Source organism: Acomys minous (assembly GCF_964271855.1).
Source record: "Acomys minous genome assembly, chromosome: 1".
Classification (NCBI taxonomy): domain Eukaryota; kingdom Metazoa; phylum Chordata; class Mammalia; order Rodentia; family Muridae; genus Acomys; species Acomys minous.
The window spans coordinates 177,185,168-177,201,496 of NC_140483.1; positions in this window are offsets into that span (position 1 = coordinate 177,185,168).

The following is a 16,329-nucleotide window of genomic DNA, read 5'->3' on the forward strand; positions in this document are numbered from 1 at the left end:
GTACAGACTAGTGACAAGCCATCTAATACCCTGACAGAAGTGAAACAGACCCAGATATGTGATGACAAATCCAAAAAGGAATTTGTACAATAAAAAACACAAAACAATTCTGAAAGAAATTAAAGTGTGTTTCCACGAGCAGAGAAGAAACTCATATTCACAGACAAAATTTGAGGATCTGTGGGGCCCGGGTACTGTGCGACGGGGAGGAGCCAGTCAGGAACAGGGCTGGGTTAGACTCGTGCCCAACCCTGAAATCTCATCTAGAGAGAACGGTAGGAGTGATGGACACTCCCTCCTCTGCCTTGGCCATGCGTGTCTGAGAGCGCATGGTTCCGTGCCCTCCTACCTTTGCCCACCAAAAGAGGTCGTGTAGTGAAAGCCAGGTTCCTCATATGTTCATGTCCAGCAAGCTCCTGGAATTCCTCCTTATGCGAACGAGGCATTTCCCAGCACCTTGGCCATGGCCAATGATGCACACTCATCACAAAATCCTCTACCCACTCCCCAACATTTTAAATAACTTTTCTCCCCCCCCTCCAACCCTCCTTCCCCCCACCCCCCTAACCTCCCTAATTAAAAGAGCTGCTCAACGAGGTCTGCCTCCTGAGAGTCTGAGGCAGTTCTCACTCCCCTCTCTCCCTCTCTCCCTCTCCCTCACTGCTGCTGAGGTCCTGCCATCCTGGCCTGTTTTCTGTACTCTGCTTGCTCAGGCCTCTGGTGCAGTCCTGGTGGGGAAAGAGGAGCCTGAGCAGCAAGGATTCATTGTGAAAACTGATAAGATAATAATAAAATATAAATGGACATGCAAGGGACCTAAGATAGTAAAAATAACTGAAAAAAAATACTTATTACAAGCTACGGTATGAAGGCAGTGTGGTACTGCCAGCAAGATAGCTATTTGGAGTAATGGAACAGAACTGGGTACAGAAATAAACCTGTGTTGATGAACAATTGCTTGGCAAAGGTGCCCAACAGTCCAATGAGAAAAGGATTATTTTCAACAGACGTTTGTACTAACATCACAAAATAAAAACTCTAGATGGATCATTAATGCTGTCACAAACTAAAGTGTAGAACATACGGGAACACAAGAGCCCATCTTTAAAACATTTCACTACACAGAAAGTTCTTAGCTATGATGCTGAGAGCACGAGCCACAAAGGCAAAGAAAAGATAAACTGAATATTGTTAGACGTAAAAGTAGAAACCTCCTTAGGAAAAAGAAAAGAAAGATAACGGGGCACACACCTGTAATCCCAGTGCTTTGAAGACTGAGACAGAAGGCTGGGGAGCTGAAGGCAAAGTTAGCGTGGGACACAGCAAGACAGAAAAATAAGGAGAGAAAACGAAAAAAAGGGTGGAAGGGGATAGGGAGGAGAGAGGGAGAAAGGTAAGAAAGAAAAACTTTAGGGCAGAGTAAATGTTTGCTAATCATTTGTTGGGTAATGCATCTACATCCAGAATACCCAAGAACTCAACTCTCAAATTCAATAACAAGCTAGCCCAATTAAAAAAATTAGCAAAATGGCACATGAGTAGCCAACAAGTGCCTTTAAATGTTCTTAATATCACCAGGCATTGGTAAGTCCAAAGCCACATGGAGTTATCACTAGCTCCAGCTCACCCAATGCCAAGTATGGTGGTGTATGTGCAAAAACTGTACCATCATCGCTGCTCATAGAAATGCAAAATGAACAGTAATAACAATTAAATCTCAAACATAAAAATATGTAACAACAAAGGAAAAAGCAGGAAGTGTCTCCGCTAGCAAACAGTTAATAAACAAGTTCTCTGGCGCTCAGACACTTGCTGAGGAGTGGGAACCTAAGGACAAAGGCTGCATTCATCTGCGAGGTATCGATCCGTGTTCAGTGCCGAGACTATCCAGTGAAAATCAACAGCCTCATTCATGTAGCTGCTGACGTGAAGTACATTTGTGTTCTGTGTTCATGAACTTGCAGTGAAGCCTTGTTTCTGTTAAGATAAAGTGCGGCTTAGGATTTATTTCTGTCTAATAAGGCTTTCTACCATTGATTAAATGAAGGAATGTATCTTTTTGAAGAGATTTATATTCTGTAAATAAACATTGGTTGTAACAATAAAGTTGAGTTCTAACTATAAAAAAGAAAGAAAGAAAGAAAGACAAGAAATGCAAAATGGCCCATGCATTTGGCAAAGGGGTTGAGCAGCTTCCTTGAAGAGTTGCACACAGACTTTAGTAAAGGGCCCCTCTTAAAAACCTGTCAGAAAAACTAAAGCATGGGCCAGGACTTGAGTATAGTGTTAACAGGAGCGTTAATAGCCCAAACTAGAAATGATGTAATCTCCTTACAGCTGATGAAGACCTACACTAAGGGTGATGCACACTACAGCAGAACAGAGAAGGAAGGGAGAACCCCAAATGCATGCTGAAACCAAAGCACTGTAAGCGAAAAATGTCAGAGCCATAAGGCTATATAATTATAATATTTCACTTACGTAAAATGAGACAAAGTACAAATTGACATAAACAGACAGTAGATTAATTTTGTCTAGAGCTGATTGATTATAAGCAGATTTGTGGGAAAGTAGGTGGTGCTAAAAACTATAGTTGAGTTGATCACCTTTAGAATTTATTTAGGAATAAACGAATCTGTGCCCCGTGAAGATATGGGGGTGCGGGTTCCCACTGCAGTGGAGCCAGCCAGATGGCCTGGGGTGGAGAAGTACCAGCCTAGAGGAGAAAAGATAAGCCTGGAAGATGAGAAGAGAGAAGTCAATGTTGACAAACAACTTTTACTGATGCCAAAGACAGAACGAGGCCATTCGTGGTTTCAGACAGCAGGAATGGCTGTTCCGAGGTCCTCAGGGAGTTCCAAGCATGTACAGTCACATTCCATAGCTTTGCAATAAACCAGAAAATGGGACAAAATGGCAGAGGTTCAAAAAGGAAACGCCTTCTGCCAAAATGAACCCCATACTTCCTTTCTTTGCAGGGCCTGCCAAGTGTGGGTTTGAGTCAGGCCCTGCCCGCAGGAGTCTCCAGGCTGAGACAATGGATGTTATTCCTAAGCCAAAGTTCACTGTAACAGTAGGACAGGCTGGGACAGGTTCTGGTCTCACCCAGGCCTTCTTTGTAAACAGTGGGGACACAGTCAGAATCCTGGCTTCACTGTCATGGAAGTGCACATGGATGTTTACCTGGACTTATGTGGGCTTGGCAGAGAGACACAGGGAAATTAGAAATGTTCCCCAGCAGAAGCCTCCAAGATAGGTTCTATGAAGTACTTTCCCTCAGTGCTGCCTTCAGCCCTGTGGTACAGGCATTAATATATCCACCCAAGAAAACTGTCAGTCAACATTATCCATCATACCTACATGCAGACAAGGACCCAAAATGCAAAACTTAGCACATGGCAGAAGCTTGGTCTAGCTGCCACACTGCACTAGCCATTCAAGGCAGTTCTCTCTCTCTCTCTCTCTCTCTCTCTCTCTCTCTCTCTCTCTCTCTCTGTGTGTGTGTGTGTGTGTGTGTGTGTGTGCTTAGCCTTCCAGCTTATGCTCTCTGGTTCCTTGTTTTGGTGTGATAATAAGCTAACCAGAAGCCCTCCTGGGAATTCTTTCCTCCTCCAGACCTGGAAGAATGAAAACCAAAAAAAAAAAAAAAAAAAAAAAAAAAAAAACCCTCCAAAAATAAACCCTACCACCGTGCCCTTGAGATGTCACTAACAATCACAACTATAAAGGCTGGAATTGGTATGGGAATATTATTAACAAATGGCTTAAGAAAAACCTTCAAGCATTTGCAGCCGCCCACACCATTTATAAATCCTAAGGAAGAGACCTGAGCCAAGGGGGAAAAAAAAAACTGGAAAGAAATAAATACGGGTATCAGAAATAGAAAAGGAGTGGGACCATTGCCTTTAGACATTTTGTTTTACTGTGAAAAATAAAAGTATTCTAATTGATTCAACAACAACCAAAAATAACTAAAACAAGGTTTCTTTCTTTCTTTTTTTTTTTTTTAAAGGCATTTATAGAGGTGCAGGCTTCGTTTCCTCAGCCTTTAGATCTTTCTCCTCTCATTTGGAGGAGCAGATGCTGTCATATAAGGAAGACCACCTGCTTCCCAGGGCATCTCTGCAACAAATAGCTTTGAGGGAGAGGAAAGAAAGATCACAGGATGAAAAGGAAAGAGTTAGGAAGGGGGGGATGGGAAATTAAGAAGCTGGCTTAGCGCGCATCTTCTGAATTATTCAACCACTACGACGCCGACAGATTTCTTTTGACACTTGACTGTCTCACTCTACTTCTCCATCCATATTCTACGTTTTAAGGACCTGCTTTAAGAGAGCTCTGTCCATCTGCACAGCCCAGCTGTGTGACATATTTATCTTTCTTTGCAAACTGGAGGCATAGAAATGTACAGAACGTTGGTATTAATTAACCGAGACCTCAGCGCAGGAAAGGGTTACGGTTCAAAAGCCACCCCCCCCCCCGGAAAAAAAGTCTTTTAAAGGCACACCCTTTAGGTGAAATAGCTCACACTTCCTCCCTGCCCCCAACAAAATGACTTAGATGGTGTTTCTGAACCCGCGGGTTTCTAAAAGCTTGTTAAAATATTACTCGAAGCAACAGGTATGACTTGAGTCACGTGAAACTATGACTTCAAATGCTAACTGTTTGGAGAGAACTGGGTTGCCAGGTGCCAAGGAAAATAAGACATTAAAGAAACTATCCGTATAATTTCAACTCAGCTAGCACGTTCACCTGAAGCATACCAACCTTAAAAGTAACCACAGGAAAATGTCTGTGGTTTGGAAGGCTCAGGACCTGGAAGGCCCAGGAACCATTTGTTCTGGATGGATTTTCCTCACACAAGGAAGGTTTTCCTTTTATGAAACACTCAAACATTAACGTCTTACAATTTTTTTTTTTACCAGTTTTAAAACTTCTGTCAAATAATGTCATTGTTGCTTTGTTTTTTAAGATGGTGTTTATTTGCTTATAATGTATTCTATTATTACTTTCCCCAAAGGATAAAACTATTAAATAATATCCTAAACACAAAGTTGCCTTCTGGGTGTCCTGGGATCTTCTTTTAAAACAACAGTGACAATGGGCTAGTTATGACGAGGCGATACAGTTGAGAAAAGAAAAATTGTTGACTCTCCTAGACTCTGGTAGCTGCTTTGATGCCTGCCTGATTTTTTAAAATTAGTTGTTATATTATCTTGCTGCTGAGCAAACTCAGTGGCTCATGTTACAGTGTTGTCTCAGTCTTTCATATACTACAAGCACGGATACCTGATGACTCACAAGACTGCTTTTTAAGTTTGGACTCTGGAGATAATTTTCTAAGATTGTTCTATGAACGCCTGAGAGCTCTATAATGTAGCTGGGTGAGGTGTGTGTGTGTGTGTTGGGGGGGTGATGCAGAAGAGTAGAAAAATGGTCTAGCTTTCTCTGAGTAAAGCCATCACCCAGAATCAGAAACATTCTTATGTTTGAAAATTACTTTTTATTTAGGTAAACTTAAATTTAATTAGTTGTTTCACATTTCCATTTGTTAGACCTGAAGACTCTATCTAAGAGGCACTGTCCCGGCCGCTGTGATTTCTGGGTTTGATTGCAATGGGTGAGTACAGTTGGCTTCAGATGGCTCACGGAGACACTGAAAATGTTAATCGACAAATGACTTTTAAAAAATGACTTGATACCATATGAGCATATACAGGGGGAGGAGGTCCCCCTCAGTCACAGTCATAGGGGAGGGGAGTAAGGGGAAAATAGGAGGGAGGGAGGAATGGGAGGATACAAGGGATGGGATAACAATTGAGATGTAATATGAATAAATTAATAAAAATATATTTTTTTAAAAATAACAACGAATAAAGATGACCACACATCCCAGTTCTGATGTAAACCTTCATTCCTCTTTATCCATCTCCTTCTTTCTTCCTGATGTAGATGCTGTGTTGCCGAAGGTATGTGGCTGGATTCCTTTTATTTCTCCTAGATGGTGCTGGTTTCCTTGTGCCTACATTGGATATTCTTCTAATTTGAAGGTATTTAAAGAGGGAGGTCTAAATCCAACTAATATAATCATTTAAACTGACTCATTTAATCCAAGATGCTGCCCAAATCAGGAAGTTCTTCACCTAAGTCCACCAGCAAGAGATTATGTTGGCACAAACACAGTGTCCCAGCACGTGTACTGCAATGACTTAGCTCATCCTCCCATAGGCTTTCTCAACACAATCAAGTCAGAGTTGCTAAGAATTTACCACATCTTGACGACAGGCCTCTGATTTGGGAAATGTAAGCTCTGTGTTTCACTTTCTTTTTTGTTTATTTAGGATATTCTAGGTGGAGACAGCTGACCCAGTAAGTGAGATCTGCTCAAGTAAAGCGAGTTGGCATTGGACCAGACCAACCACATCAACAGGAGTCTCCACTTCAACCCACAAGTGTGAACAGGTTGGCACATCTGAAGTGCCTGTCAAAGTACAGACTCTCTATCTTCTAATGAGGAAATGGGCACACCCAAATTGACATCCCTATACTGTTCTAAAGTGTCATGGCTAGGGAGAGAAAAATCTTAGGGGTCTTCTGGACTTAAGGCATCAGCAAGACATGACAATAAATAAAAATGTAATTTTAATGGTTCCTCAAAAACACATAGAACAGATTCAGCTGGGACAATTGATGAAATGTGAATATAGACTCAGGTTGGAAAAATAGTACATCAAGGTTCAGTTTTATGATTGTGGTAATTAAACTGTGGCTAAAGTGAGAATTTTCCTATCTAACATAAACACAGGCTACATGGAGAGTTGAGAGTATTGTGTTTTCAAGTAACTACCAAATTGATTGGTGAAATTATATGTTCTGGAATGATTTTTTTCTTCCTAATGTACACATGGTTTTCTTTAAAAGATGTTTTCATTGAATACACACACAAACACACACACACACACACACACACACACACACACACACAGAGAGAGAGAGAGAGAGAGAGAGAGAGAGAGAGAGAGAGAGACTATTTCCAGTTGCATCAATTCCTTTGTTAATATAATATATCTAGTCATCTCTTCCTGTATCTTCCCCATCACCCCATGCCTTCCATTTCTTTCTCTTTTTAGAAACTAAACACACACACACACACACCACACAAACAAAAAGCCAAAAACCAAAATCCAATAAGATTTTTTTTAATGCCACAAAAAGCAATGTAAGACCAAAAAAAATATCCAAAACTACCTTTGAGATCTTTTTGTGTTGTCCATCTACTGCTGTGCATGGGGACTGATCTAAGTGCAGTGTGTATACCCAGTGAGACTCCATTGGAGAAAACTAATCATTTCTTTGAAAGTGGTTGTCAGTTGGAGATAGCTTCTTGGTTAGGAATGGGAGGTCATGTGCACTTCCCTCTCTCAGAACTGGGGCTTGGACCTGTGCAGGCCTGTGCATGCTGCCACAGTCTCTGTGAGTTCCTGTGTATGTCAGTTCTATTGTGTTTAGAAGACACTGTTTTCTTGGTGTCATCTGTCCCCTCTGGCTCTTACAATTCTTCCACCTTCTTTTCTGCATAGTTTCCTGAGCCTTGAGGGGGCGGGGGACTTGATGAAGACATCTCATTTAGCACTGAGTGTCCTAAGATCTCTCACTTTCTCATATTGTCCATTTGTGGGTCTCTGTATTAGTTCCCCAACTTCTGAAGAAAGAACTTTTTTTGACAATGACTAAGCAGGCACTCTTCTATGGTTTTAGCAAAATGTCCTTAAGAGCCATTTTCTTGTTGTTCCTTCAGTAGAACAATACTATTTGGGTTTCCCCTAAGTCTATGGCCTATCTAGTCTCAGGTTTCTTGGCCACCAAAGGGTAGTGTGAGACATGGGTTTCTTCACATGAAGTGAGCCTTACGTCCAGTCAGAGAGTGGTTGGTTACTCCCACAGCTTTGTACCACTACTACATTCAGGTAGGCCCCCATTGTAGGTTGCAGGATTTGGACCTGGCTTCTTGTTTGCACTTCTCCTTTGATAGTGTGCACAGTAACTTCCAGTACCATACACACTAGTCACAAGGGTGAAGGCTCTAGGTAGGCAGCAGCTTGAATTCTCTGTATTCAATGAGTTAACAATAGGTTACATACGATCCTTCAAATGAATTTTTAGTGTTAGTTATCTCTCCCGTATTTTCTCCCTCACCCATTTCTTCCTTCCCCCTCCACTTAATCACTTAATCCTCCTGTTCCAGTATCTTCCCACCCCCACATAACAATACTTTCCCATATTTTGGAGATCTTCCTATTCCCCTTAGTCACTTAATCTACATCTAACCTCTATAGTCACGTGGACTGCAGCATGACTATTATCGAAGGCTTAAAAGCTAAGATCCACATATAAGAGAGTACATACTGTATTTTCCTTTGGACATTTGGATTACTGCACCGGGATAAGTTTTTCTCTAGCTCCCCATTTCTTAATTATCACCGATATCTCTTTGGTGTCAATGACATCATCCTCATTATGGCTATCATCATTGTTCTTCTGGGCTATCACAGCAGGGAACGTCAAGTTACGAAACTATAGAAATCTAATTTTTTTTTTTTGGTCTGATTTAGTAAGTGATTCTTTAGTATGTATAACATTTTAACACATCACTTTACTAGATTAAAAAAAAAAACTTTGACCAAAAGCACATTTTTTCCTTCCACATTGACTTTCAATCTGCCATAAAATATTGTAGCAATTTCCACTGTTATTTTAGCTCTTTCTGTCACAGCATTCATCAGATGATAGCATACTATATTGGCTGTGTCATCCATATTTTTATTGTGAAATGTAAACACAAAAACTGAAACATGCACAGGCACGGTTTAAAAATGGTCCTGATGCCAATACTTGCATAATTAAAAGCGCTGATAAAGTGTGGGCGGGGGCATCTCAGTGACAAGCTGTAGACCTATGTCAGGGTAGGCTCCTGGAAAGATATGAGGGGGACTCTAGCTGAGACTCCTAGTGGCAGGGGCCATGGAGACCGAAAAGGACTCACCCTAACTAGACAAGACTCCTAATACAGAGAGGGGAACACCAACTCACCACCAACAAAAACTCCAACTCTAAGTTTGTCCCGCCTACAAGATGTGCAGGGATAAAGATAAAGCAGACAGAACAGATATTGAGAGAATGTTGAGCCAAGGTCTGACCCAAACCAAGACCTTCCCCTTGGGAGGGAGGCAACCCCTGACACTATTAACAATACTCTGCTATACTTGCAGAAAGGAGTCTAGCAGAGCTGTCCTCTAAGAGGCTTCACCCAGTGCTTTGAAACAGATGTCAAACATTGGGCAAAGCTTAGGGAGTCTTATGAAAAGGTGGAGGGAAGCAGAAAAGGACCTGGAGGTGGCATGATCTTCACAAGAAGACCAACAGAACCAACTAGCCAAGGCCCAGAGGGGCCTGTGGAATCTGCAGCACCAACCAAGGACCATGCATGGACTGGACCTAGAACCCCCCCCACATGTAGCCAATGGGCAGCTCAGGCTTCATATGGGTCCTCTAGTAAGGGGAGCAGGGGCTCTCTCAGACGTGGAATCTATTGCCAGCTTTTTGATCACTTCTCCCTGGCAGGACTGCAGTGCCAGGCCACAGGGGAAGAAGACATGCTCAGTCCTGATGTGACTTGACAAGCTGGGGTGGATGGGAAGGGGGGGCTCCCCTTTTCTAAGAAATGAGGAAGGGGGATAGGGAGGGAGGTGATACTGAGAGGAGAGAGGGGATGGGGCTACAACTAGGATGTAAAGTGAATAAACAAATAAACTAAAAAAACAAAACTGATAAAGGAAAAGAACATCATTGGCATCCCCCCCGCCAAGTAACACATAGTATTCTGATTTTTATGCATCCTAGATAATATGACTGACTTACTTTGGTGGCTGTTTTTATAATTGTAAAAACTGGAGACTGCTTCATGAATTATTTTCCTTTTTTGTCTATTTATTTATTTGTTTTGCATTGCTCCTACCTTAACCTTGAGGTCTTGTGGAATGCTAGGTAAAAATTATCCTTATGGATTAGGTATCTTAGCGAAAAGGAGGGTTATCTAGAATTATGCAAAGAACTAGTCAACAGAGGCCCGCATGGCAATCTTAATCTTGGCATTTCTTGACTGAAGCTCTGTCCACTGTACCATAACATAATCACCGCTTGTTGTCAGTCCCACACCCTCTTAAATTCCTCAGCCCTTTCATTTGTCAGGGTAGCCTTTATTGCTTTATATACCTGCAGCTATTCCATTAGTGGACTCTCATCTTCAGACCCCTTTCTGTGCATCATTATGTCTCACCATCTCTGAGTATGTACTCAAAATTATTTGTTGTGAAAATCGAGCCATCTGTATCTACAGTTCCAATCAATATTATAGTAGCTTTATTATGCCATTGTCTTCATCAACTTGACCCCAGTTATTCAGGAAAAATATTCTTCATGAAGATAAATGTTGCAAATAACTTCGTTGTTTATTCTGGAAGATTTTTATGGAATCCATTTAAATTATAATTTAACTGTCTAACTCTTCATAGACAGCATTGAACAACAAACATACTTGTTTTCTACCCAATATCTCTAAACCCTTACCTCTCAGTCTTGCTTTGGTGTATCCACTAGTCCTGAGCTACTGTAGCTTGGCTCCTACCCCCTCGAAACAAGCCTCACATTGAAGAGTCTGCCCTAAACCAGAATTCAAGCCTCTGTAAGTCTCTTGAATTTAACCTCTGAAATGCACCAAGTCTCTGACCAAGCAGAATGTGATGGCTACATAAACAATCTCACTCTTACAATACGAATGAACCCTGCCTTGTCTTAATAACCATTTGTTACAGGGAACAGTCATTGACTATTTGATTGTTTGCAAATTAAACAAGCAAATCACAGGCAGAGTATCAAGTTAGACATGCAGTGATCTTTTGATTCACACAACACTCCTGCTGCTGTTAAAGCGCTGTACAAAGATCAACAAAAAGGCAAAGCCTTCCAGAGACACCAAGTCATAAAGACCTGAGGCTTAAACGACATTAAGAAGGTCTAAATAGACTCTCAGAACCAGAAATAAATGGTTCTCAGCAACTATCCAAGGGGTCAAAAACAAACATTTAGAACAAGACTGCTTGACCTCATAGCTGCTTTCTAAGAACACTGGAGAGAAAATCTCAGGGTGCCTAACCAATATGTGTCTTAGCTGACAAGCTCACCCACCAATGCTTTGAGCGGTCACAGCTGGGAATTAGATAGATTTCTATCTATCACACAGGGTAGGGGTTTCAGGGCTTGCCTGGGTCACTGGGATCACTACTATCTTATCAGAAATGTATTAGTGGCGTACACAATGACATGCCGGTTAACTTAGAACAAGATTCATTTCACTCATAGGTTTCAACCTGCCAATCCGAGTTTGGATTCATTGCCTTCAGCTCCTGGTAAGAGTGTTGGAGAGTAAGAACAAACTGCTCACATCTGAAGCCAAGAAGGAAAAAAAAAAAGAAACCAGCAGAAAGAGAAGGAGGCTCCACAGGCCCTTTCAAAGCACTCATCAGTGATCTGAGAATCCCCCATGGGGCCGCACTTCCTAAAGGTCCACAAGCATTTCCTAGAGTGCCTTTACTAAGGAACAAGCCACTAGCACACAGACGTTATGCGGGTACTGTTCATATTAAAACCATAGGAAACACCCAAAGTCATCTTGGCATCAACGCATCAGTGCAAATGGGCTAGACTTGGTGATCTCAATTTGACATATTTCAAATATGAGATGAGTATGAAGTTGTAAGAACTAGAGGAAGATTTGTGACAGGATGAATAACATTCCCTCAAATATGACCTTGTTTAATCTTTGCAGTTTATGAGTGCCACCTTAGACTCAAAAGGTAATTCAAATACAACATACAGCTCCTGAGGTGGGAAGGGATTTAAGCACTATGCCCCTGGGTCCTCTGCTGAGGATCTCACAAAGTGTTGGCACAGGCTGGGTTTCCTCTGATGCTTGGAATCCTCTCTTAAATTCATTTCCTGGAAACTGCAGGTCTTAGATGCCTTGGTGAGAGATCCTCTGATTCCTTCCATCTCTGATCTTTAAGCCTTTGTATAGAGTTTTACACTCTGTATTGTCCTTGGCTGGTGCCTTAGTTTGAGCGGGACCCCTGGGCCCAAATCTGCCTATCATAATGTTCTACGTGTAGGTTTCTAGGACCCTCTGGATCCTTCTACTTTGCCATTCTCCCATGCTTCTCTCATCTAGAGTCCCAATAGAATGTCCTCCCCTCTGTCTCAGGCCGTAAAACTTTAAACCCCTACCCAGATCTAGCCAATGGTCAGAACATTCTCCACAGTAGAGTGGAGAGTGGGATATGACTTTCTCACATACTCTGGTGCCTCATATTTGACCATGTCCCCTGGAGGGGGAGACCTGGTGGCACTCAGAGGAAGGACAGCAGGTTACCAAGAAGAGACTTGATACCCTATGAGCATATACAGGGGGAGGAGGTCCCCCTCAGGAACAATCATAGGGGAGGGGAATAAGGGGAAAATGGGAGGGAGGGAAGAATGGGAGGATACAAGGGATGGGATAACCATTGAGATGTAACAAGAATAAATTAATAAAAAAGGAAAACAAAACAAAACAAAAACAAAAACAAAACAAAACAAAAAAGCCTTTGTATAGAGATTGTCTGACAATGCTAAGCACACTTGGAATAATCTGTCTTTTGATTAACTACAATTAAATGTTTGGAACTTTAATTGCATCTTCAAGGTCTTCTCACCATTGCCACATAACCTCATCATGAAGTGATATTGCAGTTAGGGACCCAGCTCACTATTCAAGGGAGCTCATTATTCTAGGGTGCATCAGATATGGAAAGATTAAAGAAACATAAGGTCTGCCTACCGCAGGCCCAGAATATGTCATTTATTATATTTTCAGTGGCATTTTTAGACATTTTAGTACATACTAAATTATTTATATTTAATTTTCAAAACTGTTACAAAATTCTTTTACCAATCTTGTTCCATCAAGTCTTAGATTTCTAAACTAAAATTCTCATTCCCTTTCAAAAATAATAATTGACGAAATGATTTTTGATAGGATATATGTGTACATTATATTCTGCATACACACAGAATATTAATACAATTAAAGATTCATATTCATACATTTGTTTGGAGGAAATTATTGTTTTTTTCCAGCTTAAGGATCTTAGAGAAAAGCAGAGTTAACCTAGAATTATAAAAGGAATGGGACAGCGAAACCTGACACCAAAATCCAAGCCTAGGGAACTCGTGTTTGAAGTTCTACCCACTGCACCATAAAATAACTGCTATTTGCTTGTCAGAAATCATGTTGTAGTCCCAGTATTAGAATTCAGATTCACATGCCATTCCTGTTGGTAATTTCTCTCAGGAGATTATAATACACATTGTCACAAATGCTGCTGTTTTCCCTCCGCCCCCAAGGGAAGCTCTAATTTCTCAACACTGGGAAATAAGCACGAACACTACATTCTTGCCTTGTAAGTGATCCTAAGAAACTGCCACAGACTCAGGCCTCGACGGACACAGACTATTTTTAAGACTACTGTCCTGGCCCTTGACCAACAAGTCCAACAATTGATCGCTCAGGGCAATCAATGATTTGCTGGAGATTATGTTGCAGCCACAGTTGGACATCCTGATTGATTTGCCCACCCCTAGCCTTGTGGAAGTTACCGGAGAGAGAAAAGGGCATTAGGGAGGAGGGAGGAAAGGGGGCGGGGAGAGGGAGGAAAGGGAGGAAAAGGGAGGAAGGAGAAGAGGGGGTAAAGAGGGAGTGGAGAGAGGAAAAGTTGGAGGGAGGTGAGTGCTGTTATTTGGTGGTGCATTTATTCTGAGTATTTTTTTCTGGGGGGAGCCACAGGTCAGTACAGTCTATGCTGCACTGTTCAGTAGTTCTCCAATTTCTACTGCAATGGACAAAACCCTAGGAGAGGAGCTGGAGACGGTGCTGTAGGCCCCTGATTCTGTTGACTACATCCAAACAGAATTCAGGATCTCTGATATAAAACACTATTTCCTTGGTGCTGCTACTTTTATTGCTTTTCAGCAGCTTAGAAACCACTCGCATTTACTATAACAGCAAAGCAGAAACAGAACTGGGAAGAGATATATTAATCCACCATCTAACGACACTTAGTATGTGCCTACTGCCCTGTCTAGTGCCCTGCACATTTTGTCTGTTCCTTGGGACCACTTTCAGGATTATTACCTCAGTTTCACAGATAAGGAGCTGGAGGTAGAAGAGATAGAGGTCAGATGCCCTTCCCAAGGCCATAAGACTGAGCTTCTAAGCCAAAAACTCTGAGTGGAGCCTATGTCAGCAGACCTCATACACTGTGCTCCTTGGGATCTTTGTCACCTGACACCATCCCAACACCATCAGAGTATAGGGGAATGTAGGTGGATTCAGGTTCACAGAGGACACATGGTTCTCACTCCCTTTGGAGGACCTTGATACTAGGAGTGAGCCACCTTCTTCTGCTTTGAAAGAGTTCATTCCTTAGGACCTCTGCTTCCCTTGTCTGCAGACTCCTTGGGGCTTTAAGAGTCACAGAAGACAAGCATAGCTCATCATCTGAAAAATCTAGAAGATGCCTTCCATTTCAGGTGTCCAAAGGACTCTTACAGGTTTGGAACTGCTTGCAGAATCACATCCTTGCTCCCCCTCCCCCATTGTAAATGACATTATTGTAAAATAAATATAGGGTGCATAAAAATGTAAGATGAACAAAACAAACAGAAAGATGATAGGCAGGTTTCCATTTCCTCTGTTACAAATAACAAGAGGGAAAACATTGCAGTTGCCACCGCTGCTTAGCTTCTCAGGCCAGGGTCAGATGAGGGTGACCTTTTATATTGCCAGAGAGTTCCGAAAGGTGCAGGTAATGGAGTGAAAGCAGCAAGACTGCAGCTGCCACCCGGGGAGCCATAGCAAATCGCCAGCAACAGGAAGGGCAAAGCAGATTTCTCCCTTCAAGTTTCAAAGGGAGCAGCATCTTGAGTGGAACTCCTAGCCTCCAGAATGGTGGGAAGATAACGCCTGTTTTGTTTGAGCCACTCCGTTTCCTCTTACAACCATAGGAATCTAATAAGAGCAATCTAAGCAGATCGGAGGAAAACCTGGTGGAGAATGTGGAGACACAAAGGGACGGGGGAGACAAGCACAAAGTCAGTAGTTAGCTTGTTCCCATAGCAAGGCTCTCGTAAACAATGTTACCGTGGGCATGTGGATGAGGGTGCACGGATAAGTAAACTATGGTACATGTACTATTCTGTCTCAATAAAAAAGGACATCCTGCCCTTTGCTGCCTCATGGATAGACACAGAGTCATGCTAAATGAAATAAGCTAGACACAGAAAGAAAAACATCATGCATGGAATCTAAGATAGGAGTAGTGGCTGGGCAGAGCCCATAGGAAATAAACAGAGGAAACAGGAAGGTGTACATTTTAAAAAGTGCACACATGATAGCAGATGTGTAGCGTGCACAAGTACAGAGTTGAAACATACAACTATATGGCTACAGTCCATAAAACTATACTGAACCGAATATTTTTGTGGTTGTTGTTAAATAAATAAAACTTAGCTGGTTTCAACACATTCACACAAAAAGTAACTGCGATGATAAAAGTTGACCTACTTTACCATGATAACCATTAGAGCATTTTATTATCTTATAGTAACATCCCATTGTAAGCCTGAAATACATGATAAAATTTAAAATATAAAGAAATAGGAGCCATAAAGATGGATTCCTATCTACATAAAAGCTGGGGGGGGAGGGGAAATCTGGTCTTTTAATCCTAGAGCTGGGGATGAGGTAGACAGACCCCAGGAGCCACTACCCAGCCAGTCTAGCCAAAGAAGTGAGCTCAGTTTAGTGAGAGAGCCTATCTTTCTTGTTCCTTCTCAGATGGTGAAAAGGAACACGGTGGCATCCCTGCCTGTGATGCCAGTGAAACAGGTACCAACGACGTTCAGTGCCTTGGGTGCAGGAATTGTACCTTATCTAGAGAGTAGACACTCCCATAGTGGGGGTGAGGGGCGAGGGTGTGTAAATACAAGAAAAGGGGCACGGAGTGGCATAGATCAGCTGTGTGGAAGAGGCTCCTCTCCAGTGTCAGTTCACACACGGTCTTGTTTGTAACAGCTGGAAACAGCTGTTATCCTTGGTCTATGAGAAGAGCACTTAAGAGTACAGATATCAGACCTATTCAGAGACCTTGGTTCTTTTTTTTTTTTTTTTTTTTTTTT